This window comes from Cupressus sempervirens, chromosome 4 (assembly GCF_028749045.1).
Source record: "Cupressus sempervirens isolate cs-2001-9-10 chromosome 4, ASM2874904v1, whole genome shotgun sequence".
In the NCBI taxonomy this organism is placed as follows: Eukaryota; Viridiplantae; Streptophyta; class Pinopsida; order Cupressales; family Cupressaceae; genus Cupressus; species Cupressus sempervirens.
In genome coordinates, this window is record NC_143121.1 from 148,698,101 (window position 1) to 148,715,053 (window position 16,953).

Here is a 16,953-nt window from a genome sequence, read left to right on the forward strand (position 1 = left end):
GATTTATAGTAACATGGTGATGAGGGAAGTTAATGCTTGGATGAATGAATGGTTAAATGGGCTCACTACACTTAGTGAACAAGTTTGAATTAGACATGTTGAACCTTAAATAACTAATTCACCCCCCATCTTAGTTATTCTAAATGCATTTCTAATCGATAACTATGACAATTATGTTCTAGGTTCCAAGAATATTGAATCTACATTTGAGGCCAAGCTTTCACTTAAAGAAAAAGGCAAGAAAATAAAGGAGTCTTAGTCAGAAAGTGAAGAAGAATTAGAGGAAAGTTTTGATAGTGATCTTGAAGTTGTTGAAGCTCTACTTTCAAGGAAATATTCTAGAGGTAGAGGAAAATACAAAGGTAAAGTTCTCCTAATCTATTTTTCATATGAGAAAATTGGTCATATTGCTAAGGACTCTAATGATTCTGATAATAGTGAAGATGAAACTATTTACAATGCTGTGAAAAATGATTCAAATAATAATGAAGAATATAAGATGGCACTCATCTCTCATGTGAGAAAAAATGATACATGGATCATAGATAGTGGATGTTCACATCATATCACTAGTGACAAAACAAAGTTTGTACACTTTGAAGACTTTCATGGTGGCAGTATAAGGTTTGGAAACAATGAACCTTGTTGCATTAAAGGAAGAGGTCAAATCTCATTAACCAAAGAACTTGTATGTGATAATGCCTATTGGGATGAAGGACTAAAACATAATTTTTTGAGTGTGGAACAACTAATCAATATTGGATTCAAGGTGAAATTCATGCATGGCAAGGCAAGACTACTAGATGACAAAGTAAAAATGATTGGACCAGGAAAAAAAAATAAAAGGTAACTTGATTTATCTTGATCTTGGTGAGTGCTCATGTTTTATTACTCAAGTTCAAGAAAGTTGGCTATGGCACAGAAGGTTATGTCATGTGAATTTTGATAACATGGTAAAGATAAACAAATTAAAAAAAGTAAGAGGCAGTACTAATTTGAAGTGTTGAGGATAGTAGCTATAATAGAGATCTTTATCTCTAGAAGTATGAATTTTATTACAGTTATTGTCATCTTCAGTTGAAAAGGACACTTAAAATTTAATATGTAATATATAAATGTAAATGACATGTGTCATTCACATGCATTAAGGCATAAATATTTGAATAGTCATATTTTAGCTATAGGAGTTATGAGAAACTCAAGAGATCTTTGGATAGAATATGAAGAGTCTCTTCTATTGTTATATACTCACATCATGCGATAACCATCGTACACTTGAACATTTCATTATCAATAAAGATATTTTGTGTTGTGTGGCTGGGTTTTTCCCTTCACTCTCGAAGGGGTTTTCCATGATATTTCTAGTGTCGTCTATTTTAGTTTTTGTCTCTTTCTTATGTTTGGTTATTTTCATGGATTTTTGGGCTCTAGTTTCAACATGGTATTAGAGCCACGTTAGATTCCAATCTTTTCCTCGATGGGCTTCTAGATCACTAATGACATTGTATATGGATTTGCATATCTTTATTATTCAATGATAAGTCATGATTGCACAAGTTTTTTTTTTTGACGTCTACATACTTAGATGACATATAAGTTATATTTTTCAAGTTATTTATGAATTGCATGTTTTTGTTATGGTATTATATGCTATCAAAGATTTAAATGATTTCTTTCCTTTGATTTGGAAAGGAATTAATGACGACTCAATTCCCTTCATTTGATATTGCTTAGAGAAAGTTATTAGAAGGATTGCATACCATAAAGTAATTTTTGTCTTCTTGATTTGCATTTTATCTTAAGATGAATGGATATTATCATTGCTATTTGGCAATCTCATTCTCGACAAGAAGCCTTTCTGTGTAGTTTAGTGCTTTAGAATATTGAAATCTCCTTAAATTTTCATCTTTCATCTTTCTATTGATGGGGATTCTATGTGTAAAAAAAATTGGAAGAGAAGATGAAGGTAGTGTTGGTGTCGGGGGCATTTTCAGGGCTTGGAAAGTGAGAGATCTGGAGACTAGAAGCTATGATCAAATTTACAGATTCATGCCCTGCACTACAACTACTCTTGGAAATTTATTTCTATGCTGGCTTATATGATTATTTAATGTATTTGGTGGCTAAATATATAGCCGATGGAAGTGAGCTTCTATTGGAAGCTTTGGGATCTAATCTTGTTGAAGTTTATATATTGATTAGAGAATCTTCTTGCATGATCAGGGAGTATTGATTATTGCCATTTTTAATCATTCATGAACATTCAAATTCAAGGCAATGAAACTATTGTTCTTAATCACTCTCTCAATTTCTAGTTGTGTAGATGTCAAATCTGACTTATAATTCTCTCTGGACAAAGCAACTCTTAGTAGCTATATATCTGGTCACTGTATCTAGATATAGATGCCCTCATTGAATATTTCAAACACACAGATTCCCTCACAGTCGAGTACTTCAAATTCCCTCACTCACAAGCTTTCAAGCTTCCTATAGGAAAATAATGTTTAGGTCGAGGTCATTAACCCAATGTTATATGAGTTAGAGGACATGGTGAAGGAGGCCCTTGTGATAATAGTGGTCTTGATGTGAGAGGATGATAAGCCTCCAGATAATGTTGCATTTCTAGTGCAATGGCTTGATGAGAGCCCTAAGGAATTTAGAGTCATTGTGGGGCTGCTCCACACATGCAAATTTGTTGTCTTTTGTGTTAGTAGTAGCACCTACAATTTTTTTTGCAATCAAGCTCATTAACATGATATTATATTGTAATGGTAGTAGGAAAGTCTTGAGTTTTCAATGCACATAGCACCCACTCTCATAATAGAAAAAGAATGTTTATTCTAATTTTTTTTATTTGCCTTGTCAATTACAAGTATAAAAGAAAGAATCTCTGCTTTATTTGAAAATAGCGATGGATTTTGTCTTTCCATGGGCTCCATCTTTACCAGAAATAAGAGCATTATTGAAGTTATCTAGCGACAATCACTAGTTTTGATGTCGAAGGGGGAGAAATAGTAGTTCAAGGCTAGGTTGAACTCTCTTCTCAATACATCTTTGAATGAGGGGCAAGTCAGTGTGACATAAATTTTTGCTTTCTCTTGCTCAAAATCCATTTGCAATTAGTACTATAGTAGAACTTGTGATTCATATGATTGTTTGAATTTGTTTTTTAGTTGCTTCAAACATTGATAAATCTGCATATGAAAGAGATAAGTATTTGATACTTATATCATTGAATCTTGAAATTTTTTTTGCAACACTAGGTATAGTGTTTGCATTGTTCACATAATTATGTCTTAATGATAGATTGATTTTATATTTGACTTCAAGACTAGGATGCACTGATGAAGTGAGGAGAGATTGATGAACATGAGGACATTGTTTGCATTGTTTGTGTTTAAATAGGAAGAGTTATTTAGTTAGTAGGACTGAATGTAGATACAAAATATTACAATTTGATATGTAACAAGTTGTATGTGCAAGCATAATTGAGAGAAGAACTACGTCTATCATTCTTATTGACTAGAAATATTCAAATTGTCCTAATGTATTCATCCTTTCCTAGAGTTATATAGATTGCCATAATGTGTATATATATATATATTTTTTATTTTATTTTATTTTTCTTTATGGTAAATTGATTTTATTAATCTCTCGTGACTACTTACAAGATGTAACAAGATAAGGAATATATCTCCAGAGGAAGATGTTGAGCTTGAGAGGGAGATTTTAACTTCAAAAGGAGGGCTCATAATTAAGAGGGAGTATTTATGGAATCCCCATTACTCTCATAGATACTTGTGATGCTTGTGGTATTTATAAAATTTGAGACTTAAATAGAATCAAGTCCTAGTCTGTTATTGTCAATTTTATTCTTGTATGAATAAATGAGATTGTAAGATCAGCTATGATAACTCTTTCACTATGTGATAGTGAACATCATGTTGAGAGAGTCCATGATTGCATCATGTTGAGAGATTGTGTGATGAGAGTTCATGTCATGTTGAGAGAGTTTGTGAACAAAGGCTTAACTATGAGTCTTGCAAATCTTTTCATGCTAAGTGCTTCCATGAATGTGATTTATTGTTACAAGGTTTCATGTTCGGTGATTCCATGAATGTAATTAACTGTTACAAGTTTCATGTTGAGTGATTCCATGAATGTGATTGATTGTTATTCATGAATCTTATAGGATATATGGGATAAGATTTCATCATTAACATTTTGGTTGAAATCTTATGTGATTGTTTAGCTAAAGATCTCTCTCTGGCTAAGAGGGAGTGTTGAAGATTGTAGCTATGATAGAGATCTTTATCTCTAGAAATATGAACATTATTACTATTATTGTCATCTTCAGTTGAAAAGGACACTTAATGTTTAATTTGTAATATTATAAATTTAAATGACATGTGTCATTCACATGCATTGAGGCATGAATATTCAAAGAGTCATATTTTAATTATAGGACTTATGAGAAACTCAAGAGATCTTCAGTTATAATATGAAGAGTCTCTTCTATTGTTATATATTTGCATCATGCAATAACCATTGTACACTTTAACATTTCATTATCAATAAAGATATTTTTTGTCATGTGGCTAGGTTTTTCCCTTCACTCTCGAAGAGTTTTCCCAAGATATTTATGGTGTTCTCTATTTCATTTTTTGTCTCTTTCTTATGTCTAGTTATTTTCATGGATATCTGGGCTCTAGTTTCAACATGAAGAAACCTACTGTTGGTCTATACAAGAATTGTCAAATTGGTAAGATGGGAAAAACTAGCTTTAAAAGTAAAAAGTATCAATCTAAAGATCTTTTAGAAATTGTGCATACTGATTTGTGTGGACCTATTGGAATTGAGAGCTATACTAGAGAAAAGTTCTTCATTCTTTTCATTGATGACTACTTTAAGATGATGACTATTATGTATCTAAGAGAGAAGTTAGAAGTATTTGAGAAATTCAAATGGTATTAAGCTAGAGTAGAGAAGGAAATAGGAAAAAGATTGAAATTCTTGAGATTAGACAGAGGTGGTGAATTCATCTTCAATGAATTCAATAACTTTTGCATTGAAAGAAGAATCAAAAGACAAGTATCAACCCCTAAAACTCCCGAGCAAAATGGAATAGCTGAAAGGAGGAATAGATCTATCATGGATTGTGCAAGGACTCTAATGTTTGAAAAGAACATTGCTATCAAATACTAGAAGGAAGCTATCAACACTATAGTTCATACCTTAAACTGAGTACACTTGAAGAAGGACTCATTCAAAACCCCCTATGAGTTATGGTATGGCTATAAACCCAATATAAGTTACCTAAAAATATTTGGAAGTAAATGTTACATCTTGAAAGAATCTAGAAAAGGAAAATTTGATGTGAAAGGTGATGAAGGTATATTTTTTGGATATTCTTGCAAGAGTAAGCAATAGATGTTTGAATTTGTCTACTCAAAAAATTAAAGAAAGTGCACATGTGAAAGTTGATGAGTTTGTAGAAAGGACTAAAGAAGAAAGAAAAAAGGAACCAAAAGATTATAGGAGATTTTTTTTCATTGAACCTAATAAATTTCCAGACACATATATCAATTAGGAGACTTCTACTTCGGAGTCCTCCTCAGTCACCAAGTTGTAAGAAGTTCAAACTGAGCCACAAGGACTTGAGTCACATTCAGATGTTACAAAGCCAATGCTTACTGAGTCTAAGTAGCTAGAACCTAAAGTTGAATCTCAAGATGATGATAGTGCAATTCATTCAAAAGGCAAGAAACCTATATTCACCAAGTATGTCAGGAGACATCATGCACCATATCAGATTATTGGAGACAAATTAGAAGGTACTATGACAAGAAGTAAGCTAAAAGGAACTTGTTTACTTGTTGATTTTGAACTTAGAAATGTAAAAGATGCATTGGAAGATGAAATTAGGATTGAGACTATGAATGAAGAGATAGAGCAAATAGAAAAGAAAAAAATATGGACTCTTGTACCTAGACCTAAAGATAAAAATGTGATTGGAACAAAATGGGTATTTAGTAATAAGATGAATGAAGATGGTAAGATATCAAGAAACAAAGCTAGATTGGTATGTAAAGCATATTCACAAGAAGAAGGCTTAGATTATGGTGACACTTTGCTCCTATTGCAAGACTAGAAGGTGTTAGGACCTTACTTGCATATGCAGTACATAAAGGATTTAAGGTATATCATATGGTTGTCAAATCTGCATTTCTCAATGGTATTCTTGATGAGGAAGTCTACATTGAATAACCTAAAGGTTTTGTTGATCCAGACAAAAGGGACATGGTCTAAAAATTACACAAAGCATTGTATCATCTGAAACAAGCCGCTAGAGCATGGTATGAGAGATTGCATAACTACCTTATTCAGATTGGTTTCCAAAGAACTAATGATAACAATAGTTTGTACATCCAGGAAGGACTAGATAACAAGATTGTTTTAGTAGAAATATTTGTGGATGATACTTTATTTATAGGGAATGATTATCAATGTAGATTCTTTTTAGAGAAAATAAACAAAGAATTTGAAATGTCTATGTTTGGTGAGATTAAGTTCTTTGTTGGTCTTCAGATACAACATAACAGTAATGGTATCTACATCACTTAGTCTAAGTATATCAAGGAGATACTCAAGAAGTTTTGTATGGAAGATTCAAAACCAATTGGAACTCCATTGTGTACTAGACTAAAGCTTACCAAAGATGATGATTCAAAAGAGGTAGATCGAACCTTATATAGATCAATGATTGGAAAATTGTAGTATGTAGTTCATACAAGGCTTGATATTGCTCTTGCAGTTGGTATAGTGGCACAATTTTCAGCAAAACCCAGGGAAAATCATATGATGACAATCAAAAGGATCTTGAGATACCTAAAAGGCACTAAAGATTATGGATTGTGGTATAAACTTGGAGGAAATATGGACTTGAAAGTGTTTCCTGATGCTATTTGGGTAGGAAATATTGATGATAAAAAGAGTACAAGTGGTGGAGCATTCTTTCTTGGAAAAAGATTGGTATCTTGGACAAGAAAAGAAAAAAATTGTACATCCCAATCTATAGAAGAAGCAGAGTATGTTGCAGAAGTAGTGAACTATTCTAATATTGTTTGGTTTAAACAATTGTTGGAAGACATGAAGGTTGAGATCAAAGAACTAGTTGTTACTTTTTGTGATAATACAAGTGCAATTAACATATCAAAGAATTTAGTGATGCATTCCAAAACCAAGTACATTTCTATAAAATACCACTTTGTCAAAGATTTGGTGTAGGATAAGAAAATTAGATTGGAATATGTGCATACAAAAGAACAAATTGTAGACATATTCACTAAGCCATTACTTAAGGATGCATTCTTGTATCTAATAGGTAAGTTAGGGGTCATTCCCCTATTTGAAGCTCACTAAAATAAAGTTTTAGTGATGTATCAATAGGAACCAAGTTGAAGATCTATTAGTTGATGTAGCATAGTCAAGGGAATATTGCATATGAATTAGTACTTAAGGTAAATTGATACTCATTTGTTATGTGTTATCTTTAGCATGTGTTGTCAAAGAGGGAGAGTTTACTGTCATATCTTTTTGAAATTTGTTTGAGGGAAAAGTTAACTCTTTGGAGAAGAAGCTATGTAGTTCCTTCATAGAGGGAGATTACTGCATTTAGAGAAGTTTGTGGCATAAAATCTAAGAGGGAGAAAAATTTTTGTCAGAAAAAGAACTGTTTTCAAATTTCATTATGCTAAGACATGTTGTGTTGCCATCAATGCCAAAGAGGGAGATTGTTGGATACAATTTTCTAATTGTGTGTTGTCTTTGATGTTACACAAATATGATATTAGTTGGTAGACAGTGCTTACCGAGATCAGTTGGTTAGCAAAGCAATTCTCTGTGTCTACTGAGCATTCCTAGAAATTACTCTATGTAGACAGTATCTACCAAGGTCACTCATGTGTCAAAAGGAAATATGATAGATAATATCATTAATCGAGATCACATGGTTAACGAAGGGAATTTAGTGTTTACTTAGTTCACTCAGTTTCAAAAGGATCTTTGTAAGTTTTTTGTGTTAACCGAGTGTCTATTGGTCAACATATGAAATCATTTCAAGAATAGTGTTTACCAAGTAGGGTTGGCTAATGAAGGATTTTGTTAACTTGATAAATGAAGTTTAATTGTTTCAAGTAATGATTCTAGTTGACTGAGGCAATGATTATTGGTAATTATAAATTGTAATTGGGCTAACTTGACAATTTGTAAGGTATATATGAAAGGTCAAGTTGAGAATTCTAAAGTGTATGAACAAGTATGCAAGTGTATTGATTGTTTAAGGAGGAAAGTGTGAGTGAATTTTGAAGGATGGTTAGATATCCTTAAGGAGAAACAATGTTTCATTTGATCAGGAAGGATATTGTGTGAGGCAAAACAGAGATCTATATCAGCAATTTAGTTGCATCTCATTTAGGTCATTTCATTACTACTTTCTTACCATTGTAGTAGTGATTCTAAAATCTCTTGGTAGAGTTGGTTTAATAGCCATTTGTAAATTGTATAACAAGGTGACAGTTCTATTGAATTATTCTAAAGACCTTTTACAAGATCACTCTTGACAGGCTAATTAAATCCTCTAACAAGTTCACACTTAACAGTGTGTTTTGTAACCTTTAACCAGGTTGGCTCCTATCAAGGCTCACTTTAGAAGAGTGAAAACTAGTAGCTAGTTACTTGGTGGTTTTTTCCATATAGAGTTTCCATGTTAAATTTGGTGTCTCATGTGTTTGTGTTATTCCCTTTATGCTTGCATGTTAATCACTATGAATGTTTAAGATCTGTTAAAGTTAACATATACTGCATTTACCAAGTTACAACATTTTAAGTATGTTTACCGAGTGACATTACTAACTAGTTTTATCAGACATCTAAGGGATCTATAGATTTTTTTTTGTGATAACTGATTCAACCGCCCCCCCCCCCACCCCCAATTACTCCATCTATATTTCCAACATTTGGGTCCCCCTCAGATTGACAAATGGTGGATGCTCCTTGATACAATGATACCATTATCATTCTTCCTCTTATCTTGAAGACTTATATCCATTTGATGTATATATGTATCATGTGTTTTGAGATCTTATGAGATATTGTATTGTATATTGATGTACTTGTATCTATTTTCACACACCCTATGACATGTGCAATATATATTATTCATTAGATGTTCTTTCATATTATTAGTTGTACTTATGCATTTGCTTTTATGACTATGATTGTGTTTATTCATTTTATGGTTATGGACATTGTAATTGAGACTTAAATTTATTAATAAAATTGTATTAAATATAACTCAATGCAAAGAAACCCTCAAGGAATTGAAACTATATTTGTAATTGATTACATGTTCTTGATGTGTATGTATATATTGCTTTTGCATTATTGTTACTTTGATGTTGTTTAAAATTTTAAAAAATAGTTTCATAAATATTTTAATATGTTAGGTTTATTTGAGTGGGGAATTACATTTCCAACATAAATAACATCCACTACACATGTGACATGGTATGTGAAAATAGATATAATACATTTTAATGCATGATAACATATGTATACATTGACTAAATAGAAGTATCCAAGGTAGGAATAAGACTGATAAAGGTAAACCTACATCATTGATCATCCAATAGCTAGCAATATGAGGGGGGGGGCCAAATAGTAAGAAGAAACTATCTCTCAACTATGTGATTACCCATTTAGGCTTCCACTCCCACCTCAAAGGGAAGCTAATGTACGATCCACATATAGTTAATCAAATCATAAAATAATCCTAAGAAAGAAATCCTAATATCCAAATCTACCTCAAGGGTAACACAAACTACTCAAAAAGAAGAGATACTCAAAATCAAAAGGACACTCATCCAATACCAACACTGCATAGCAAGTCAACATACAAGTACCAAGTATGAATAAAGTATCAAAAGTCAAGATAAAGTAAATGAAAGGTATCTACCTTAAATCAGTAGCTACATGTCTAAGAACAATAATCAAAAAATAACGACCATCATCAATAGAAGTAAATCACCAACAATAAGTACACCACCAATAAATACTAGATTACCTCATCAATAAAAGTCAACTTTGTTCAAGAAATGGCAGTGAATCAATAAATAACAACTCAAAATAAATATACTATTGAAAGGAATATCCAATAAGTACATTACTAGAGGAAAATGTTAAAAACTATGAGGGAGACTTAGGCTACATACTAGGAAGTGTCATCATATGGTCAACTACTTGAGTTACCTTGGACTGTTCTCTCACTAGGCCCCAAATCCTCAATCATTGAGTTACCTTGGACTAGTCAATCTAGATTCCAGACCCTAATGTAACACATGCGAAACTAAAATACTTTCATGAAAATGAGGAAAACTAGTCATACCTCTCACTAGGTATCTTCACATTCCTATCCTTAGCCTATACAAGCATTCAAGACATAGGTGAGGCAATATCTCTAATCTATCTTTTCAATGTGTGTCTAATTATTTTAAATTACTATGTTACCACTTGCTACACAACTTACAATGAATTACCTTCATAACCACTTTAGGCCCTAGATCCCATTGCAAGCCACTCCCATAGCCATGCACCTAGACTACCTTTTCCAACACTTAGAAACGATAATTGTGTCCCACACCACAAAAGTAATACTGATCAAATTTGGTTCCTTAATAGATAACCCTAAAATAACACTGGTTCTCAAAACCCAATTTCTCATAAATGTTCATCAAAAGAAATGTTATAAAATAAATCTCAATTTGAATAGTAAAATGCATCATGACATCGAGTTAAATTATCACAAAATAAATCTCAAAAATGTCTTTGGTGTACATCCTAACTTGGCCAACTAAGCAAACAACAAAGAAAACCATCACAAAAATAAACATCACAACACTATACATAGAATGTAAGAAAACACATAGTTTTCATCTATATGATTTAATTCTGTCAATAAGATTTTCTTTTCAAAATTTATGAAATAATTATTTATCCAAAAATTAATACAATAAATTAATTAGTATTATGCATGCACCCAAGAAGACACAAAGTAGACAGATCTTTCAATAAAATTCTCCAATGAGTTTTCAAACCCTACCTCACACATGCAAATCAAAACCCTTTGAAACATTCAACAATTCTTTTGATCCAATTCCAAAATTTTGCTCCTCAAAACCTATGCCTCTCAAATGAACTATTGATCCCCTTATAAAAAACAATAACCCTAAATAGGGTTTTTATTATTCAATATTTGAAAAGCCATTAACTTTATTAAATAATAATTGCTTCAATTATTTAATCTTTTCATGCACACTTAATGAACTCTTTTAATTACAATATTATTTTACATTCTTTTCCTCCACTTTATTAATTAGTGCAAACACTATTTGGAGTGTAGTTTACTATTTAAATTAATAATAATAATTAAAGATCATTATTTAAATACAACTCTAAGTTAATTATTATTAATTAAATAATTATAATTAAACAATATTAAATATTTAACCTTTTAATATTCTAATTCTTTTTTAATGCAACTTCTTAAATAATTAAATCTTTTAAACTAAAGCACATATTAAATTAATTAAATATCATCATATTTAATTTCTCTTTAACCAATTTTTCAAATTACACTTCCAAATTAATTCTTTCAAATTAAAGCACATATGTTATTAGTTTTCAATTAACTAAATATTCTCATGTTTTAACATTTTCTTTTTAATCAAATTATATTTAATAATTAAATCATTTACCAAATAAACCACATAAAAGCAATATTACCAAAATTGACCAAAACTCAAAAGTAAACAACATAGAAAAAGATAAACTCATGGGTTTAAAAAGAATGGAAAGTCAGTAATGAGTCCTCCTTGCAAGACAAGTATTTAGGCTATGGTTGGGACTAGATCAGAATATTATCTCCCCATTCTTATCATTAAGTGATAAGGCATCATCGTCCTTGAAATTTAGGAAAGTAGATGCTCGGTACTCATAAAAATTTATAAAAGAAGAACATACATACATATGTATGTATGTATGTATGTATGTATGTATGTATGTGACTATGAATCCCTCCCTCAAACATATTAGGCATGCCAAACATAAATGTAAAACAAACACACATGACATACACATGCAATTATGCAGTAAGTATAATAGTAAATCCTAAATACAAATAACATCATATTCTAACATGAATATCTCATCATTGCAAGGACATACTAAACATCTTTCTAAGACACACCATATGACATCATCATAAAAGTAATTTCATTAACTATCTAAGAGAAATTAAAGCATCATTACTAGTAGTAGAAAATTGTTAAAACTTGACATTATAAATTATTCAAAGTATTGTATTTTAATTATCAAATAATGGCTAATATATCCACATAAGAGCTATATGTAATTTTGACAAAAAAGTCTAAAATGATAGAAAAGGAGGGGCATTACATGTACTAAGTTCACCCTCATAGATATAGACAAAATTTCTATAGTCTTTAGGGTCTTTCTTGCATTCTTCTTCATTTTTCTCTACAAATTCATCAACTCTAACATTTGCACTTTCTACAATCCTATACAATCCATAATTGATATATTCCTTCTATATGCTATACCATTCTCCTGATTCCTTTGTCATTGTAGAATATATTGAACTCATCTAAAATGAATTCACCATCTCTATTTGATCTAAAATATTTCAAACTCTTGCATGTGTCTTTCTCAACTCTAGTTAGATACCACTTAAACATTTGAAATGTATCAAAAAAATTCTTAATAAAGATCACAATAATTATTCTACACAATTCATTGACAAACAAAATGAAATATTTGTCACCATAATAGTTTTTTATCCCAGTAGCACAACAAAAGTTAGTTTGAACCAATTCCAAAATATCATCAAAAGAATAGGTCTTTCTCTTGAAAGTAGACTTTGTCATTTTTTCCATATGACATTGTTTGCACATCACTTTATCAAGGTTTCTTAGTCTTGGCACCCATCTAAGTCTTTTCATCTTACTAATGCTTAACAAATTATCAAAGTTCACATGACATAACCTCTTATGTCATAACCAAACATTTTTACATTGTGAAAATATAAAAGTATCTTTAGATAAGTCTAGATAGAATAAGTTACCTAATGCTTGTTCTTCAATTCTAGGGTGAAGGCACAAACCCGTACCACCCTTTTGTAAAGGAAAAGGCTAACAAAAGTATAACTGTTCACCTTGAATGACATAAAATTGGTATTATTATTCTGAATTTGAAAATGAAATAAACTAATCAAATGTGTACAAATGGATGAACTTTAAGATGATAATTTTTAATAATTATTTGGAATAAGAATTGATATATTTTCCTAATTTTTAAAGATAATTTTTCAGTTACTAAAAAATACTATAAATTGGGGGTCTAGTTCCCACCACAAAACTATAATGAAATAAATTATTTCCTTTTGATCTTAGCCTATGTTATAGATAACATATATAGCTAGAACAATAAAAAATTAAAAATAAGCTTTGGACCTATATTTTCTCTTTCATAATGATTCAAATTTTAATTGACCTAAAATCAATAGTTTTCATCTCCCACCATTTTTTTCAAAACAAATCTATTCTCACCAAGAGAAAAATTATGCATTCTAGAAGAGGGCTCTCTCCTCTATAATGTTCTATTATTTTTATAATTTTTGGTATGATTTAATTTTTTTTCTTTCTCAATGCAATCATATTTTCGGGTGTTAAAATATGTGCTTGTAGAATTTTTTAATTATAGTATACAATATCTAATTAAACCACTATAAACTCTATCTGAGAATTTTCTACACTCTGAGTTGTATAAAATGGTGTTTATATGTTATTAAAAAAATATTATGAAAAATAGTAAGAGTTATTAAAACACCACTTTTCTGAAATAATTTTATTTCTTTAGTAATTGGATACAAACTAGTATAAAATGTGCATTTAATAGCCATATTGAATTGAAAAAGTGTGAGACCATATATAACTTAGCTAGAATAAATTTATCTAGATCGTATGTTTTAAAAAAATTGATTTTTAGATAGAAATGCTGAAATTCAGTCATTCTGATAAGTTAGCCTAAAAGGTGACATAACTTTGTACTTTTACCCTCCAACTAATTTGCCAGTAGTATTATAGATCTTTTCCTTCTTGATTTTGAAATCAAATATGTAGCTTAAACTTATCAACTATGCCACATCAAAAATTTATATTTCAAACTATCAATCCAAAATGCATTGTCACATTTGATCTTTTCATTCAGTTTAATTGATCATTTATCTTTCACATAACATGGTGCATCATTATGAATCTTAACACTACTTCCATTATAATGTTCTAGATTATCAAGCTTACTTATATCACATCATATGATTTTATAAACCACTCTCAATTATCCATCTATCATTTTTATCCATGTGTGAGATCAATGTCATTTTCTCCTCTTCATTAGAATAATATTTCATTGTAATATAAAAAATTTCTTCATCATGATCATCAGAGTTGTAGTTGTTGAAGCTGATGAAAGATCAACCCCACAACTCCCAAAGATCACCTATATGCAAACACAAATCATAGAAAAAGAAAAGCAAAAGCTATGGAGAAATTCTGGATGAGCAAAAGGAGACATTTTTATAATCAAAAGTGAATGAATTAAATTACAAAGAGATCAATCTATATAAAAGGAGGTCAAAACTCTAAAAGGTAGCTAACCTAGGTTGCATGATAATAATTAATAAAAGAATTAATTATTATATACCAAAGGTTTAGCTTAAGTAAACTAGTGATAATAAGTGACTTGATAATGAAAGATTAATATGATTTAGTTAATAAGAAAATACCTTATTACTCTACAATCCCACCTAAGATAAACTTAAGGAGTAGCTGAAAATCTAGAAACCACTACTGATAGGAAATTGGGTCACAACAACAAGGTCTAATGAGGTAACCAAGCACAACCAAATATTTGAAAAGAGGAGAACTAGATAAAATCACATGGAAAAATTCCTACTCCAAAAAGAGATGAAAAGAATATTCTAGATGATTGAACAAAAGGATGATGATGAAAAACACCATTGAAGCATGAAGCTACAAACACTACCAAACTGTTGATGTGAAGAACCTCCATTGTATAGAACATGACTAGGTAGAGAAGACTAAGTCTAAAGAGCTGATCAATAGAAGATAAAAGGTATCTTCATGGCCTCCAAAAATAGGAATGAAAGAATTTCTATATGAGAAATGATCCATCTCACTAAAATGCATAGGTATCCAACCATTGCAATCACGTAGTACATAGAATCAAATACTAAATACATAGCTCACTAGACATCAAACCAAGAAAGAAATAGAACAAACATAACCCCCTATAATGCTGAAAGGTAACACATGAATATTGAAAATTAATGTAATATCTCTTGTAGTAAGAAGAATTAGGAAAATTGAGTTTGCAAAAGAAGTACAAACATCTATAGTGGCACGCGTCATCGACAGAGCAGGAAACCCCCCAAGGCATTTTATTGAGTGACACTTTATTGAGTAGTGTGTTTGAAAAAACACTACAAAAAGATGTCAACAAAGATCAAAAGAGACATAAGGATGATAAAATAGATAGTACAATCCATGAAAAATTACTTGAGAAAAAAATCAATCTCTAGAACTAAAATAACCAAGATATCCATCAAAATTCAAGAAAAGCAAAAACCTAAATGAGATGTGCCTAGAGCAGAATCTGGAAAATATAATGTCTCAAGATATGTCTCCCAGATTGTAAAATTAGGGATAACATTAAGAAACCTCACTTTAGAAAAGATTATAAAATTTTGGCAAATCAAACATTAGTTCAGGGAGAATAAATTAAGTTTTATTGGTAAATATTTATTTTTATGCAGGAAACTTTTTAATTTTATTGGTGATTATTTTTCAATTTTATGAAAATTCCATAAAATCTTAGCGGATCTTTCATTATTGATGAAAATCATGGAAACAGGTACACATACCTAGAAACAATGATTTTATTATTACTATTACTATTATTATTATATGGAGCCTACTTAATTATCAATCTTTAAGGTTAAATTTAGCCCTCTTTTACCATTACAACTTCCCTCCAAATTATTGAATGGTGGTTCGGGGGAAGCACTCCTATTATTTCTAACCATTATATGATCCTAAATCCTATTTCAAGCCAAAAATTTGAAGGGATATCGAGTTTAAAAGAAATTTCCCAAAGTAAAGAGATGTGTTCCAAAGTAAAGACACGTGTCCCAAATCAAATCTATTTCATGGAAAAGTGAGAGAGGATAAAAAGTTTCATGAAAATTCTTGAGAATAGAGACACATGTCAAAACTACATACTTAGTATATAGTGTAACTTAGATTTTTACTAAATATTGGTGAATATGACCATCAATTAGGACAAGCCTTGAAAATTGTAACTAAATATATTTAAATTACTACATAAAAAATTAGATTCTATTGGCAAAGTCATCACTAAAATATAAATACTTCTATATTATTATTGGTAATTAGCCTAAGCATCAGACTGAATTTTGGTAAAGTGTAGGCAACATAAACAACCTAAAATTGTAAAAAAGAAGCCAAATCTAGGGTCCCCAATGAGTGGGATTAGCCAATTGGAAAATATTAGCCACTAAAGTTATCCTTGTGCAAAATAGAGCCCAGGACTTTGACTGCATAAATCAAAAACTAAACAACATAAAAAATAAAAATAAACTACATCATGATGAGGGTATTGGAACCAGGTTTTTGGTAATATTTTGTTTGGGAAAAATAGAATCTAGATGAGCAAGCTATGACCAAAAAATCATAGATAGGTCAAAAAAGTGTTGGAAAAAAAAAAAATTGCTACATT